The following is an 18,829-nucleotide window of genomic DNA, read 5'->3' on the forward strand; positions in this document are numbered from 1 at the left end:
TTCCCCCCCATTCTCAAACTTTGTGTTACAAGATGTAATTTTGCTCATAGGATTGTATTTGGTGAACATAAGGCATAACAAGGCTGGAGCAAATGGAGCAATAATCCAATGGCCCTGATGATAGAGGAATGAAAGGGAGGTGGGGAATAACTGTTTCTTTACACAGAATGAGAAAATGGAGAAAAAGAATGAACATGGATCAATGTATATTCACAAATACCCTCAACAAGTTGCTGGTCAAGAGTTGAGTTCCGAATCCAGTCCTTTGAATGTACACTAAATTGATTTCGTGTGTTCAGACCATTAACACATAGGTGAGAGACATATTCTACATGCATTCTATGCCCACTAACACACACCCAGGAGAAATCAATAGTGGCACCTGTAAGTAAAAATCACAAAGCAAAGAACAGGAAGATTGCTTCACTATCAAGACCAAAGCAAGTGAGAATTGATGACAAAACAATGTTGGTTTGTTTTCTTGACTACTTGGGAATAATTGCTGAATTTTGTCCTATTACATCACAGTTAACTAGTTTTACTATACTCAAATGTTAAAATGAATGTAGAATTATAGATCTGATATAATTAAATCTCTTGAGACATTTAAGTCTAATCTTTATCTGCCATAATGATGGATGCTGAAGAAATGGATTAGAATTTGTGCCACAGTAGGGACTTGAACCCAGGTCTCGTGCCTTACTATGCAGGAATGCTAGCCATTACACCACCACAGCAGTGCAGCTAACACTGCTGCATGGAATACCCTAGGTGAGTGTCCTCCATAATACAAACTTCAATTTTAGAGCTACTGGAAAAACAATGGCCTGCATAAGAAACACAAAATAACATTTAGTAAGCAAATTAACACACAGTAACACTCCAATGTGAAAGCTCGTTAGATACCATGAATTCAATGTACAAACAATTTTCCATAATCTTTATTGATCTGTTTTATTCATAACGCAATAAATTTCTGTGTCATATGATTTAATCTTCACACCCTCATGACATACAAAATGTATGACATGTATCAACTTTAACATGACAGTAAATATGCCAATTTCTTTTAATTTCATACACTACAAAGCAACTGCACAAAAAGTTAAATGATGGAAACTCCAGGTAGGAATATCAACAATGTACTTATTTGCTACTTATGGTTAAGTAGACACCTCAAGTTGCAGACACGCATGATTAAAAGTCACTCACATACAGCTCTCCGGCACAGTCTTCGTTAGTAAAGAGGACACACACACACACACACACACACACACACACACACACACACACACACATGCAAGCACACCTCATGCATACACGACTGCCAACTCCAGCATCTCGAGCCGGAGTGCAACGACATGTGGGATGCAAGCAGCAATGTGGACAGGGTGGGGAAGAGGAAGAGAAAGGGGAAAGACAGTGGTGTATGGGTGGGGAGAGAGACGAATGCTGTCTAGTGGCGTGCACAGAGACTAGATTGCTAACAGGTGTGGCATCAGGAGGTTGTGGGGCAGGGGGTGGGGGGAAAAAGGAACAAAAAAGGAGAGGAGTGGGGAGGACGGGCAAATGCGTTGGCAGACGGCTGCAAATAAGCAAGGTGGGAGACGAGAATGGGGAGGAGATGATAGGACAGGTGGGGTGGAAATGTTGGGTGGAGGGTGTGGGGATAGTATGTTACCGCAGGTTGAGGTCAGGATAATTACGAGAGCGGACAAAGTGTTATAAGGATAACTCCCATCTGGACAGTTCAGAAAAACTGGTGGTGGAGGTAAGGATCCAGATGGCTCAAATAGTGAAGCAGCCATTGAAATCAAGTGTGTTATGTTCAGCTGCATGTTGTGCCACAGGGTGGTCTACTTTGCTCTTGGCCAGTTTGGTGGTGGCCCTTCATCCTGGTGAACAGCTGGTTGGTAGTCATACCAATATAAAAAGATGTGTAATGATTGCAGCAAAGCTGGTAAATGACATGGCTGCTTTCACAGGTGCCCAATCCCTGATGGGGTAGGATAAATTGGTGACAGGACTGGAATAGGAAGTGCTGGGTGGATGGATGGATTGGGCAGGGTTTGCACCTGCATCTTCCACAGGAATATGATCCTTGTGACAAGGGGTTGGGTTCGGGAGTGGCGTAAGGATGGACTAGGATGTTGTGTAGGTTGGGTGGACGACGGAACACCACTTTTGCAGGGGTGGGAACTATCTCTGTTATTATGTCCCTATTTCAGGCCACAATGATAAGTAATCAACTACCCACTCCTACCCAAGCGCAAACCCTGCCTAATCCATCTACCCACCCAGTACTTTCTATTCCAGTCCTATCACAGATTTATCCTACCCCATCAGGGACCAGGCCACCTGTGAAAGCAGCCATGTCATTTACCAACTGTGCTGCAATCATTGCAGAGCTTTTTATATCAATATGACTACCAAACAAATGTGCACCAAGATGAATGGCCGCAGCCACACTGTGGCCAAGAGCAAAGTAGACCCTGTGGCACAACATGCAGCTGAACACAACACACTTGATTTCAATGACTGCTTCATTACCCGAGCCGTCTGGATCCTTCCTGCCACCACCAGCTTTTATGAACTGTGCAGACACACCCTCCACCCAACATTTACACCCCCCCCCCCCCCCCCCGTCTATCATCCTCCCCATTATCATCTCCCACCTTGTTTATTTGCAGCCTTCTGCCATTGCATCTACCCGTCTTTCCTCACTCCTCTCCTTTTTTGTTCCTTTTTCCCCCACCGCCTACCAACCTCCTGACGCTACACCTGTTGGCAGTCTAGCCCCTGCACACTCCACTAGACAGTATTTGTCTCTCCCTCACTGCACACTACTATCCTTTCCTCTTACTCTTCCCCTTCCCCACCCCCTACATAGTGCTGCTTGCATCTCACGTGATGCTGTATTCTGGCCCGTGACGCTGGAGTTGGTGGTCGTGTTGTGTGTGTGTGTGTGTGTGTGTGTGTGTGTGTGTGTGTGTGTGGCGCGCGCGCGTCGCACGTGTACTCACTAAGACAATTGCGGTACTTACAAGTGTGACGAAGTTTGATTCCATACGAAGTACACAAATACAATTTACACACAGAATAAAAAAATACATAACACAAGGGAACATTCATGTAAGAATAAAATGGAAGACATAAATAATAAATACATTTGCTTATGTAATTGGACAGATAAAAATCTGCTCACCATGTGGCAGCAGAGAACACACATATAAAAGGTTTCAAGTATGTGTGCTTTCGAAGCCAGTGGCTCCTCCTCCTCCTCCTCCTCCTCCTCCTCCTCCTCCTGGCTGAAGGGGAAGGAAAAGGGGGTGAAAGAAAATGACTGGAGAGGTTTGGGCAAGGGTTATATTTGGGAAAAGTCGTCCAGAACCCCCAGTCAATGAAGACTTACCGGACATGATGAGGAGGAAAGAGTCTTACCTTCTCATTCTGGGCGGGGGGGGGTGGGGGGTGGGGGGGGGGGGGGACCAACAACAGACTAACAAAACTGATTCACTTAATGTACATGGTCGTATATAACAAATGATCGGGCCAGTCAGTGTAAAGGCTCTTAGTCACTGCATCTTGGGAAGGACGAGAAAAAAAGTTGAGGGACTAGTAACCAAACGGACCTAAAAATGTAACATTCAAAAGGGTAGGATGAAGGCGAAAAGAACTAAATTCAAACACTGTACTCACATTGGCGTCGAGCAGCCACACAATGACAGGGGTGAGTTTGTAGGTTTAGAGGTGCAGATACAACAGGAAGTAAACTGACGTTGGTATTAAAAAAAGATATGGTAGGTACTATCCCTTTCTCTGTGGCCAGACAGTGAGTATATAGAAGGTGTAGGTGACTGGAGAGGCATGGGAGATGTGTTTCTATACAATGTTGGGAGGGCAATTTTGTTGTGTGAAGCCCTCAGTGAGACTTAGTGTATTTAGAGAGGGCCTGCTTGTCACTCCAGAGGTGACAACAGGGAGTGGCTATGTTGTATGTAAGATACTTCTTGGTACCGAATGAATGGCAGCTGTTGAAATCAAGGTATTGCTGGTGGTTGCTAGGTCCAGTATGACAGAGGTACTGATGTATAGAATGTATATGGCATTACTCCCACCTACTTTGTGCAGTTGCACTGAAATGCTAATCATTTGCATTTCAAGCATGTAGTACATTTCCTGCTTATTTGTCATTTTTTGGACGCCATCTTCACGCTTTAGCAATTTGACTGGCCAGCAGCGTTTGTGTCCCAAATGTGTGTCCTGATACGACTTATGGTGACATATAGTGACCATAGTCTGCGAAAGAAGTGAATGGTATTGACTGCTCATGTGGCCTAATCTGAATGTTACAGGGTGGGGTGAAGGGTACCCCAGTCATTACAGCTTACAAACAGTTACGTCAAAAATTATTTGACATGCAGTTTATATATTGATAACATTTTTATAGACAAATTAAAGGAACAAAATCAGATCATAAAACCTGTAATAAATGGATTATCAGATCATGACATGCAGCTCCTTGTTTTAGATGTAAATTCTAAGCAGATTATCAAGACTGCTAAATCTGAGTACAGGAGAGTAGTCAATCAACCAAAAATTGAGTGTTTTAGAAAACTGCTAAAAGATATTAACTGGAAAGATGTTTATAGTGCTCATGACATGAATGAAAAACATAAAACATTCATGAACAATGTCAGTACCATGTTTGAAAAATGTTTTCCTCTAAAAGTTACTCAAATTAACCAGAAGCCTATAACAAAACCATGGATTACACAAGGAATAAAGATTTCCTGCAAGACAAAAAGGAAAATGTATCGGTCGACCAAGAATGGCTCCAATGCTGATGATTTAGCTAAATACAAGAAATACTGTAAAATGTTAAAAAAGTAATTCATACATCTAAAGAAATGAACTACGAGAAGAAGATAGCAATGTCAGGGAACAAAATAAAAACAATATGGGATACAGTGAAAGAGGAGACTGGAAGAACCAGAAAGGAACAGGAGCAAATAGCATTAAGGGTAGATGACACATTAGTAACCTGAAAGCTGTTTAGATAGGCAATATGCATACAGTTAGCTCAAATACTTATAATTTGTTATGCTGCACAACAGAAACCCCAACTATTCTCTTCATATTGTACAGCAGTCACAGCTTTTGCTTTCATCGTTACATATCTTCTTTAAAAAATTGTCCCACCAGTGATTGATAAAAGAATATAACCACATTATCAGTTCTAACTTAATAAAAATATGATGTGATGATCTGCCAATGACTTTTTATCACTTTAAATTCCTGACTAAGGCATTTATAGTAACAGAATAGCTTCACTCATACCACTGCCACAATGTTGACTGCCTGCCAGATGTACAATTAATTTTTCCGGAAGGTATTCTGCATCGGTCCCAGAAAAGCTCTCATAAGAACATGATTATTCCTCATCGCTTTTAATGAGCACTCCTTTAAGAAAAAGTTCACTTTTAAAACACAGAACATTCTGCAAATTAAAATCAATTTTTTATACCATTCCTAACACGTCGAAGTGGGTTTATGACTTAAATAAGTTTCACATATTATTTACTTCATGACAACTGCAGTAAATTGTAATAATTCTTTCGGTTGGCACATACCCAGATCACAGTTTTTTTGCTCAAAAACTTTAATTCCCTTGTAGCGATAACAAAACACATGTTTATCAAATCAGAAAAGGATCAACGTGACCTTGGTCAAGTGATTTGATGTCACAGTCAAAGAATATGAATTCCGAGATGAGAAGCATAGCTGTTTGTCATCAAATTTATCACTTTTACTTTTGTGGAGTTATGGCCTATAAATGTAGGAAGTTCACAATTAAGCAACTCCAATATATAACACAATACTATCTTAAGACTTTCCAACATGGCAACGAAGCATGATTTGGTGCCATCTTCATTGTGTAGCAAGCTAAAAAATCAAAGATGCAGTCCTAAATGTTGAGTTAGCTGTTCCTCTGGATCCAAAAGGAAGAACCTTCATAAAACATCCAATGATGTGGAAAATATTCTTTTAAAACATTTTCAAGGAAAGAGAAATACCAGTATTCCTGTAAGCAAAAACATACCGCAAGAGAAGGTTCATGGTATCACTCCAAAGATTGTTGTTGAAAATTTCAGTGCATCAAATGGCTTGTCGCATCATTTTAAAAATGTCAATCATTCATTTCACAAAGAGTGGAAAAAGTGTGACTATGGACATAAAAAGTGTAAACTATTGGAAGAACATTACTGAAGGGTGTAGGAGTTGAGAATCCCAGTGGAAACACTGTCAACAGTAAAGAATCACTTATTGACTTCAATACATAATGCAGTTGGGTGACATGTCTCTCCCTGTTGTTCCTGGCTGGTGCCCTAAGCAGGTGGCAGCTTCTGCCCTGGCTGTTGAGCTGGGTTCTACATGTTGACTGAAGGTCTGATCAGCTGGCAGCGTTTAGAGACCACAGCCACTGATGTAAGCAGCGCGGTATTTTCATTGGTGTTGTGGAGGCCCGGTGGCCCCTCACTCTGTTTGTGGTACTTGAAAATGGCTGTGTGGGTGGTACAACTTGACTTGCTGCCCTCTGCCAGGAGTCTCACACCGCATGGTGCTGTGACATCAAGTCCCACTATTAACGCAGCAGAAGCAGCAGCAGCAGCAGCATGAGGTGCAAATGGCAGGTTGGTGGGGCTGTAGCACACTCTCCTGTAAACGCCTCAGTGCTGGTGTAAGGCACAGTGCGGTTTCGGAACTACGGCTGTGGGTGCCCACTTGTCTCACTGTCCGGTGTAGCTCTGGTGTTGTTGTGGTGGTGGTGCTGCTGGTTTCTGGTCATGCGAAGTGACCCCTGCCCTGAATTCAGACTTATTTATATGTCACTGGCGTTTCCTAAAAACCTGGCACCTAGCTACATTGCCAATAAACACAAGATTTGCCCTAGTGTGGTGACTTCACCTGCTGTGCAGTAGTTTACTACTGCTCTTCACACATCAGGAGGTTTGAATACCTACGGGGCCAGGTACAGATATTGATGCATTGTCTTATACATGCACAAGTGGTACTTGGTGTCATCCATGTGACAGACCTGAAGATAACACATGAATGGAATGTCAAAACTGGCTGTCTTATAAAACAACTTCAAAATAATGGCTGCTGGTAAGTATTAATAGATTTCCTCTACCAGCCACTGTCCCACGCTTCTGAACCCAGGATGGAGCTGCATTCACGTAATTAACTAGGAATTATGCGTAAGTCATCTTGTTCGTCCTGAAGTCAGTCACTCATCTTCGACACCTTCCCTGTGCCCCAGCATCAACGGCAAACAACTGCACATTGCTGCTCACCCTGTCTGCTAGATAATTTATGTATACAGACAATAATAGCACTCCTATGACACTTCCCTGGGTGTGACGAAGAAAGCTGGGATATTTTTAATTCCCCTCTTGTTTTCCCATCTGCCTCCTTAAATTCGTTTTGTTACTTTTCAATATTTACCATTAGCATACGTGAATATAATCTGCATTTTCATAAAAGAGAAAGACTGCCCCCTCAGTTTTAAAGCATATAACACAAGATATAATTTTGTGTTTAGTTTTATGTACGTAATTGATTTTCTAATTTATTTTGACTATTCCTAGTTAGTATCTTTTGTTATAGGACACAATCTGTGATTGTTTCATAACTTAAATTCTATTGTTGACGTATAAACAAATATAAATTCTGTAATAATTGGAAACGTTTGGGAGGCTAAACAATAGGAGTCTTAAAGGATCTATTTGGCTCTATTCGAGAACATGTTGGCAAAACTAGTCTTCAATTACTTCCAAAGTAATTAAGTTTTGTCCAAAATATTGTTTGCGTATGTATATTTGTTAATTTCATGATTTAAACAAATAATTCGGCTTAACCCTTACAGTAAAAGAAACTGTTAGAAAGACGGAATTTTTCGATGTAGTCAGTTAATTTAATGAGTTAAGTTTTAATTGTAATTTCTGTAAATTTAACTTCCAACAATGTGTAGATTCGGTACCGATTATTTTGATGATATATAGGGGCCTGATTTTTGGTCAACCCACGGCAGAGTTCCTGACGAGTAAGCTGTGCTGGTTAGAACAAAAACAATGCTTCAAATTAACTGTGGAATAAGTGTTAAACAATTAGGCTGTGTGTAAAAACAGTGACAGTGTCTGATCCATACGTACCTGATTATTCTTCAAGAACTGTGAACTTTGTGGTTAGGTTTTACTGCTCGTAGATGTTCAACAAGAAACTACTGTAGCAGTATGTGGAGTTTCGCCTGCTCACTATTAATAAGGCTTATCGAAGGTTAAATAACAGTGCACTGGCCATATAACTGTGTGTTATTGGGGGGTTGTGGACAGTGAAATTAAAGTACCATGATACACAACTGTGCACCTGATGGCTACATAATTTACAGTAGTCAGTGTCGGAATCCACAACCCCTATTTTTCAGCCAGTGTAGCAATGCAGTACCTCAACACTAAGGACAATCAATGAACAAAGAATAAAGGCAGGTGGGACCACCACATGTAGTGCCCTTCCAGGTGAGGATATTGTCCTTAACCACAATAAAACAAGGACTCGTGAACTTTGAAAAGTTAAATCAAGAGCGGTATAGAGTGCAGTGGTGCAATCGCAAATCAGCAATGGGGTTCCATAATGAAGAAGGTGAAGCAGCCAATCAGTGAGCGGGTTCTAAGGAAGTAGCCACTGAGCACAGGAGCAGCCAATGAGCACGCAGGTGGACACAGCTGACCAGAGGTGAACAAGATGCCTCACCAAGAGAATTACAACGTGCAGCAGACAATGAATCAAGAGGACAACCACAACAGCAGCAGCAGCAGAAGAAGAAGATGATGAAGAAGAAGAAGAGTGAATAAGGTAATTTCATAGCAAAAGCTGTTTTGTAGTAAGTGATACACAATGAGTGTCCTTAATGAGCAGGACTGTGTGACAGAGGACAAAGCTGTAGAGGTTAAGTTGTTAAATGAACAGGACGACGCAAGTGCGACAGATTCTGTAGACATTGACAATTCTAAATCAAACATGAATGTAACTTTGTAGGATGGGGACGAAAGTCCTATTGTAAAGAGCGAAATGGACAAAAACAGTAATGAAGTAGATGCGGTCGTTAAAGTTAAGGAAGAGGAATCTAGTAGCGAAAGTCAACAAGGGAAAAAGTGTACGACAGACGAAAATTTTAGAACTTGTTAAGGTTAATGAGTAATATGGAATGTAATATAAATAGGACGGAAAATATATGAATAGGATAGAAAGTAATATGAAAGAAGACATTAGTAGTATGAAAACAGAACTAAGTAGTATTAAAACTGACATGACTAGCTTAAAAGATGAACTGAAGGAAGAAATTAAAAAGGAAATTAAGGTAGTTCGCTCTAGCCTTTCAGAATTAAATACGAAGATTGAAGTGGTAGCTAAAGATTGTAATGAAAAGATAAAGACAGTAGTACATAACACTAATGAGAAATTAACATCGATGAGTAGTAAATGTGGAGAAGAGAGAAAAAAGCTTTGTGGTGACTATCGTAGGAAGGTGGAGGCTTCGGAAAAGCTGTGTAAAGATGAAGTCAAAGCTGCCAGGAAATTTTGTGCTGAAAACGGGGTTAAACTTTAGAACCAATGATTTTGAAACGGAGGTAGAAACCAAGTGGGGAGTAGTGGCAGAGGAAAAACTGGTAAAGGTAAAAAAAACGTTGATTCAAAATTGGCTGAAATAGAGAAAAAGATGGAAGAAGTACAAAATCTAAAGCATAAAGTATGTAGTGTCCCAAGCAGTCCCTCATTTGTCAGTTGTAAGAAATTTAATAATTTTGAACCATATGGGGAAGTGCATCCACTGGATATCATAAGGGAATTTAATGATTTGCCTGACACATGGCATGACAAAGAGAAAATGTTATTTGTGGGAGTTTTTTGAAGGAGGGAGAGGGGTGCTTATGGATGGGCAGCTCAAGTAGCTTATAGTTGTACTTCATGGAAAAGCTTTGAGAAAGCATTTTTAGATGAATATTGGTCCAAAGAGAAGCTGCAATGAATTTTAAGTGAATTTTGGGGAGGGTAGAGCTTTGAGTCTAGGAAGGGTACAGTGAAAGGTTTCTATCAGCTTTTGATAAACATACTGAAAGATTTGGGGAGCTAGGTAGTGAATCAATGATTATGGGTTCAGAAACCAAGTTGCCTCAGAAAATTAGAGAATTGCTTGTACCTGCACCTCGGGGTAATATTAATGATCCCTTAAATTATGTTGATAAAGTGGAGAGGGTCAAGCCCTCAGTGGAAGATCGTAGGAGGAATTTTGATGACAATAATCAACCATGGAGAGATTTTCAGGTAAATAGCATGAACAGGACTAATTATAGTAGAGATTCAAGGAATGGTTGGATGGAGGACAGCTAGAATAGGCACAGAAATGGTAAGAGAAATTGAAGTAAAAGAAATGGAGGAGATGACTAATTCTGGGCAAAACCATTTAAACTAGATAATGCTCCTATATTGGTTCTCACTCGAGCAGGTAGTGATGAAGAGCTACTTGTGTTTAAACGCGCGGTAATCACAGGTAAGGGTAATGAAATTGATAGTAGTAAGACGAATGTAATTCTAGTGAGATGTTGAATGACAGCGTGGGTAGCAATGTTTATACCACAAAAGGTGAGGAGGAACTTACTAAAATAAAATTAAGTGATGAAACAGAGTGTGTTGATGTTGCTCAGGATGTCCAGAGTGTCAAAACGGATGTTAAAATTTTAAGAGAAAATAAGGAAGTCAGGCGGTTTGCTTTGTGGTCTAATACTGCAAACAAGGATCAACTAATTAGCCATATATTTGTGGACAGTGAAAGCGACGGTAGGTCTGATCCTGACAGTAGTAGTAATGATGACAGCAGTGACGAATCCAGCAGTGATGAGGACAAGGTATTTGAAATTATTATTGGTAATGATGGCCAAATGGTAAGTAAAGAGAGAATAAAGAAGGATAATATTAGGCCTAATGAAGAGTTAAGAGTTTGAGACAGGTAATGAGGAAGAGGACCACGCTATCTGTCATTTGACTGTGTCTGATAAACAATTTGGTAAGCAGGATGATAGTTTTCCAGGGAAATGATTAATGAGGATTTGTTGTATGAAGAAGATTACAGTAAGTAAAAATGAAGTGTGGCACGCTGTAATAACAGCAAGTGTACAAGGCACACATGTTAAGTGTTTACTGGACAGAGGTAGTGATTTGAATGTTATTTCACAGGCATTTTTTGAATCTATTAAGAGCACGGAGGGTATAGCAGTAATGCATGTTTCTGGAATAAAAATTATTGGTACTACTGGTAAGTTCTCAAAAAGTGTGAAACAAGAGATACTATTAACTGTGGAATTGGCAGGACAGTTGTTGGAGTGCAAATTCTTGGAAATTCAAAATCTTAGCACTGATGTAATATCTGGGACTAATTTCTTGTGCAAATGGTGGTAAAATATTGATTTTGCTATTTGTAAGTTTAGTTTTAAGTACAACGGAAGTAGGTACGAAGTATCATTTTTGGAAGGTCCATGGACAAGTGTACAGAAACTGAATTAGATTTGTGACTCTTCAAGCTTTCCCAGCAGATGTGTTGTAAATAGTCTTCACGGGTTTGCTGCCGTATCACGTTGTGCAAATTCCACAATATTTCCTCAGAGCAACTGTCAGACATCTTCAGGTGGTTCAACCTTGCTGGTGGCTAGGTATGAATGACGGTATCCGCATATCAACACCCCATTTCTAGAACACGCATGTGATGAATGCACAGCCGCGGAAATGCGTAATGATTTGCAGATAGATGGTGCCATATTCAAACTCCCTCTGCTGCAAATCGCAGAGCGACTCTCCTGCGCATGTGCTGTAAGCTGCGTTTGCCAACAGTGCGGCCAGACGTTACTCACCAACGGCCGTACTAGACCAATGTTATGACGGGCCTGTTATCGAAGAATCTTGATTTTCGCGTCGATTTAATAGCAGCCAATGCAGGGTTCCAGGCTATTCTCCGTTGAAATCCCATATCCTCATTGATGAGATTATCGGCTGTACAGATATGTATTGGTTCCTTAATGACGCAATCCCAGAAAGATGATGCCGGGTATAAAACTTCTGTCTTTTCATAAATTATACAATGTCCTGTATTCGGACGGTGTTCCGCAATTGCAGACTTTTCTGGTTGACAAAGGCACGTATGACGCTGATATTCATTGCAGCGTTCTTGTACTGTATGGCGTGTCTGGCCTATATACGCTGTCCTACACTGACAAGCAATCTTGTACACACCACATTTCCTCAGGCCAAGGTCATCCTTAACCGAATCCAACATGTTTCTCAGTTTTGGAGATGGTTGAAAAACACACTTAATTCCATATCTTCCGAGGACTCTTCCAATTCTTGACGACATGGCACCAAAATACAGCATCAAGGCCGAAGTGGTGGGTGTCTTCGTATCTTCACTCTGCTCCATAGACTGAACTCGCCTGGGAGTGAATGCATTACGGATCTGTCTCACAGAATAACCGTTTTGTCGGAACACTGTCTTCAAATGCTGTATTTCACTCGACAGGCTTTCGGGATCAAATACCACATGTGCTCTATGAACTAATGTACGTAATGCACTACCGCATTGTGCAGGATGATGGCAGCTTGTGGCCTGCAGATATAGATCTGTATGTGTTTGCTTACGATAGATGCTATGTCCCAAGGTTCCATCTGCTTTCCTTCGTACCAAAACTGCTTTCCTTCGTACCAAAACATCAGAAAAGATCAAGTACCATCTTTTTCCACTTCCACTGTGAAGTTTATATTTGGATGGTGCGAATTCAGATGCTGAAGAAACATAGGTAGAGTATCAAGTCCATGTGGCCACACCAGAACTGGATCATCTATATACTACAGAAAACAAGAGGGTTTGAGAGTGGCTGACTGTAGTGCTTTTTCTTCAAAGTCATCCATAAAATAATTATCCACCACATGAGACAGAGGGCTTCCCATGGCGACACTGTCCACTTGTTCAAAATATTCGTCATGAAATAAGAAGTATGTTGAAGTAAGCATGTGTTTAAATAATGCTACTATTTCCTCCTCAAACGTGTTGCTAATGAGCTCCAAAGAGTCCTGCAAGCACTCCTTTGTAAATAAAGACACAACATCGAAACTTACTAAGAGATCCGATTACTGCAATCGCAGTTTTCAGGCGACCTGTTAAATCTTCCGAGTTTTGAATGTGATTGTCGCACTTACCTACTACAGTTCCGAATAGTGATGTCAGGTATTTGGCAACAAGGTAAGTGGGTGCTCCTACGTTACTTACAATGGGACGGAGAGGCACCCCATTCTTATGGATCTTGGGTAGGCTGTAGAGTCTAGAGGAACTGGAGCCTGTTGATGCAAACCCTTAGCAACTTTCGTTGGAATTGAGCTCTTCCTGATGAGTTCCACAGTCTCTCTCTGGATCCTACCCGTCGGATCACTTTTTAATTTACTACATGCAGGATCGTCGAGCAGTTTGTATATCTTGCTGTTATATTCTGTGTGTGAGAGAAACACAGTAGCATTTCCTTTGTCAGCAAGTAAGATGATGATGTCTTGGTCTTCTCTCATTCTCATAGAGCATTTCTTTCAGCTGAAGTGATGTTAAAGTTGGATCTCTTAAATGAAGCTTGAGTCAAGATGTGGCATGTGTCACGCCTAATCTCTTTGGCAGCATCCTTAGGAAGTTTAGAAACAGCCTGCTCTATTCCACTAATCACATCTCGGATGGGAATGGTCCCTGGTGAAGGTGCATAATTCAGATCCTTCTCTAGCACTAAAACTGCAGCGTCATATAAAGTCTCCTCTGTGAGATTAAACATGGTACTACTTCTTGGCAAGTCGTCTTGCAGTCAGGTTTCGAGTCGATCGTATTTAATCATTTGATGAACCTTATCTTGTTGTTCAGTCCAGTCAGCCAGTGCCCAAGTGGCACTGTCTACCCAGTTCCAGAATAACGCTGAAAGGTTCGCTGAAATCTTCAGATGGAGTGATAGTAATTGTCTGGACACCAAGCACAATTCCCGACGCGTACAGTGCATCCTTTCTCTCACAAGTGCTGCACCTGCCTGTCGTTTAATTCTAATGGCAGCCGCAGCATTTATACAATGTTTAAATTTAGCAAACATAGGGATGGTTTGCTTGTCGCAGCACCTCAGTAAAAATGCAAGGCTGCTTAACAATCTACTTCTCTTGTGATGTAACTTGTCAACTCACACACGTTCTTCGCAGTCTCTTCCACATAAAGGTACCAGATGTGACTCTTCAAGCTTTCCTGGCAGATGTGTTGCAAATAGTCTTCATGGGTTAGATTTGCCATTGAGAGTTTTGACCATGGAGCAGGTTACTGAGGATGAAGAGGAAGAGAGAGTAAGGTTGGAGATGATAAAGATAGTCGAGGATATTGAAGGTATTACAAGTAGTCACAGGGAGGAATCAAAAGGTATTCTCCTGAGCAACTGTAAGGCATTTTCAGATAGGCCTGTTCTGGTAAAAGATTTTGAGTGCAAATTAAATTTTAAGGATCATGAACCATTTTTCAAGAAAACCTTATATTATTCCATTCACGTAAAAAGATGCGGTGAGGGAAGAAATTCAAAAGACAGTCTCATGGGGGATAATTGAAAGGTCAGCCAGCAGGTATAATAATCCACTTACAGTTGTAAGAAAGAAGAACGGTGGTGTCAGGTTGGTTCTGGATGCTAGGAAGTTAAATGAAATTGTAATAGGAGGGAGTCACAGACCCACTAACATAGATGAAGTTTTGCAGAAGTTCCATGGATGTAAATTTCTGACTTCTTTTGATGTGACTTGTGGCTACTGGAATATCAGTTTGGCCAAGGAATCTAGGCCATGCACAGCATTTTTACATGAAGGTAAGTGTTACCAATACTGTGTGGTGCCATTTGGTCTGAACTTGTCTGTGTGTTTATCAGAGCTATTGATAAGGTGCTAGGTGAGATATTAACCTATGAAATAACCGTCTATGTAAATGATATCCTAGTACCGAATGTAGAATGGTTCAAGCACTGTGAGATTCTGAATGAAGTACTGAGAGCCACGTATGGAGCAGGTATGAAACTAAAATTAAGTAAATCTGAATTTGTAAAGAAGAAAATTTCATTTTTGGATCACGGGATTAATGAGGAAGATATACAGCCTGATCTAGAAAAGCTTGCTGCTATTGCGAATTTCCCGCTCACAAAGAACAAGAAGCATCTTAAAGCTATGTTTGGCTTCTACTGAAAGTTTGTATCAGATCAGTCATTTAACCGTCCTTACCTTTGTAATTTGTTGAAAAAGAATGTGGTGTGGAATTGGACAGAGGAGTGCAAAGAGTCATTTCAGAGTTTGAAGAAAGAACTAGTAATACTATGTGACACATAAAGGTTTGTTGTTTAGGAGGAAAAATTTGAGTGATCAGGACTGGAAGTTATGATTTCCCAACCAACGTGTTGATAAATTTATTGACTACTTGGATGAAAGTTATGGACAATATGGGACCAGGAAAATAGTAGCTAAGATACAGGAGACAGTAATATTTAACAACTTGTGGAGAAGGGTTAAGCAGAGACTAGAAAGGTGTGATAAATGTCAGAGAGTAAAGACAACTAGTGTGCCATCTAAAGGCTTAATGCATTCTGTCTTTTTTAAAAAGTTTATAGCAGTTGACCTTCTTGGACAATAGCCTGCATCTACTGGAGGTTGTAAATATATTTTTATTGTCTTAGACAAATTCTCAAAATATGTGAAATTGTATCCAATTAAGAAGACAAATACAATGGTCCACAATTTGTTGCAGAGAGGTTTGAACATTGTATGGCAATACACAAAATAAAACACAAACATTTCTATATATTTTCCACATGGGAACACGAGTGAAAGAGTTATGAGGGAGATTAATAGACTGTGCAGGACTTATTGTAGTTAGAAACACACTACTTGGGCAGGTCATATTCAACATTTTGAAAACATTATTAACAACGTATGGAACAAATCAACAGGATATGCCCCATGTGAGCTTATGTTCAACGAGAGACCCAGTATCATCATCAGAGAAGAAGGGGATTTCCCTCAGGTAAGTGAAGTAGCACAAAATGAAAAGATCAGATTGGCTAAAGAGATTATCTGACTAGTTTCAAAATAAGTGACCTTGTCCTGGTAAAAACAAAAGAAAAATCTAGCAAAGTAAATGATAAGATAGAGAAATTTTTGCATGTGTATCATGAACCTTGCAGAGTGGTTCGCATTGCCCATGACAACTCTTATGAATTGGCCTATGCAAAGACTAACAGGACTTTTGGGTTAAAGAAGATTATTGACCTGAAACCCTTTGTATTTTAGATAAGCAGAGCAGGTATTTGTTTATTAAATAATGGAGCAATACGGAAACAATAAAATAATGAACAATGTTAGGGTCTTTATGGTTAGGGAGCCTGTCTCTGCAATAGGTATACTCTCTGAGAATGCACCCCATTAGTTAGGAGATAAGAAATGTAAGTAAAATAATGGAGCTGACAGACATGATTAATGAAAATGTAACTGTATCAAAAAAGTGGTGTGACTATATTGATGATCTTTTTTGAACTAGGCAACAGTGGGTACTGTGTATATTGTGAAAATCATGACACTGCAGGCAAGAATGAGAGCTTAACATAAAGAGCAATAATTTAGTGAGGCACAAGTCATATATAATGCTGCATCATAAGATCTATAGATTATCTGAAAACTTCTTTTAGTGTTCTGAGGAATTATACTGGTACTACTAGAACAAAGAATACGTTTGCTGATTAAATGGTAACTGTGGTGCTAGACTGATGTGAATATTCTGACAGGTAACATTTGGTAACATTTTGTGACTTTGTGAGGATTTAATTTTCTGGTTTGAATGAGAGTAGAGATCATTTGAGTAGAGAAGTGGGGCAATGATTTTGTACAACTTCCATCTACTTAATTTTGATTTGAATAGTTATTAAGTTGTGTGATTGTGACACTACTCTTTTTTCATAACATAATGATTAGTAAATCTATGCCACTGCACATCTAGGGTTTGTACTAGAGGTAATGCACATCTTGAGTTTTTGCTATTTTGAAAATGGGAAAGCAAAAAAAAGTCTCGTTTAACCAGTTTCAGACAATTATGACTTAAAGTAATGTTTTGTAGTGTGATGTGTACTTGATTTAAAATTTTTTTTTAGTCACCACCCTTCATACTATAGTCAATTTCAGTGCTAATTATTGCAATGTTATGAGAATTATGTAATGTATATATATTTATGAAGTAATGACTCATTTGCCACTCGCATTAAACTTCTTTTTATTTTTTATTTTTTTTAGATTTAAGTTAGAAGAAAAAGTAAGTATACTAAAATAGGATATTTTGTCACATTTCTCATGTACTGTAGCAGAGGAGAACCACCTCCAAAGGAACTAATTGCAGTGCATTTCCTTACTAACTGCCACTTGGACCTGTTGAAGGTGTGGACAGCTTGGTGAGAAAGAGTGTAAAAGCTCATTACAAGTGTGAAAGTGCTAGTAATTTTCGGTAAAAAAACACGAACTGCAATGGGCAGTGTAATTTAACTTTTTGCAACCCATGAAGATTTATTTTGTTTACCAGGACAGGACTTGTACAAAGTGATACATATCTTATAATGTAATCTTCAATTATCCAAAAACATCACCACTTATGATAAAGGTGCCTATTTCTTATTAAAAATATAACCTGTGTATATTTTGTGTATGTTCAATACTCTGTATGTAAATATTTTGTATGGGGATTTTCATATGGCCAGTTCATCTAGGTATGACATATGTACTGTAGTTTTTTTGATAAGATTTCTTGTGTCATTTTTTTGTCTGTGTAGGGAAAAAAAAAAAAAAAAAAAAAAAAAAAAAAAAAAAAAAAAAAAAAAAAAAAAAAAAAGTCATCGTTCATTTTGTCCCAGCAAAAACAAATCAGTACATTGTGTAGTGACCGACGTGTTAAATGTTACTGACGTTCTAAGTGCAAACTAAATTCTAGTTTCGGTGTAAGAATACCACGCCATGCCGAAAACAGCTAGTTCAGAGTATACTGACGCAAGACAGTGGCTGCAAGATTTTCCGCATTATACAACAGATGGGAAAATTATTTTCTGCCAGGCATACAACAAGGAGGTTAGTTGATGTTTTTCTTAGACTTCTTATTTTCCTGTCACTTACGATTCTTTTTTGTCGCTATCCTTTAGTAATACGAAATACGCTTTATATGTGATTCTAAACTGCATTTCCCTTTTCTTTCACATCAGGTTTCGAGTATTAAGAAATCTCACTTAACATGCAGACGGAATCGCACATAAAGCTAATGTTGAATGAAAGTCAAAATTGAAGCAAACTCTTTTAACCAATAAATCTAGTGAATCCTCCGGAAAAAAAAGTTCTGCAGTGATTTGTGTCATGCACTTGTGGCAGCAAACATCCCCTTTTGGAAACTAGAAAACCCTATTTTCAGAGGTTTCCTTGAGAAGTACTGCCATGAGTCTATTCCTGCAGAGTCAACTTTACGTAAGAATTATGTGGATTCAGCTTACAATGCTGCATTGCACAGAATCCAAGAAGATGTTGGAGAATCTTGTATATGGATTTCAGTGGATGAAACTACTGACAGTCTTGGATGTTACATTGCAAACCTGATTATTGGCAAGCTAGATCCAGATGCTCCATCCAGGGCTCATTTGATTTACTTAAAACAGCT

The 18,829-nt window shown here is 39.5% G+C and overlaps 1 protein-coding gene across 2 annotated transcripts in view; it reads right to left on the minus strand.

Annotated features, from left to right (window-relative positions):
• The window catches only part of LOC124612410 (nuclear pore complex protein Nup155), a 254,444-nt gene that overhangs the window by 156,657 nt on the left and 78,958 nt on the right, over nucleotides 1-18,829 (minus strand). The window lies entirely within an intron of this gene.

The sequence above is a fragment of the Schistocerca americana genome, chromosome 4 (genome assembly GCF_021461395.2).
Source record: "Schistocerca americana isolate TAMUIC-IGC-003095 chromosome 4, iqSchAmer2.1, whole genome shotgun sequence".
NCBI classification, from domain to species: Eukaryota; Metazoa; Arthropoda; class Insecta; order Orthoptera; family Acrididae; genus Schistocerca; species Schistocerca americana.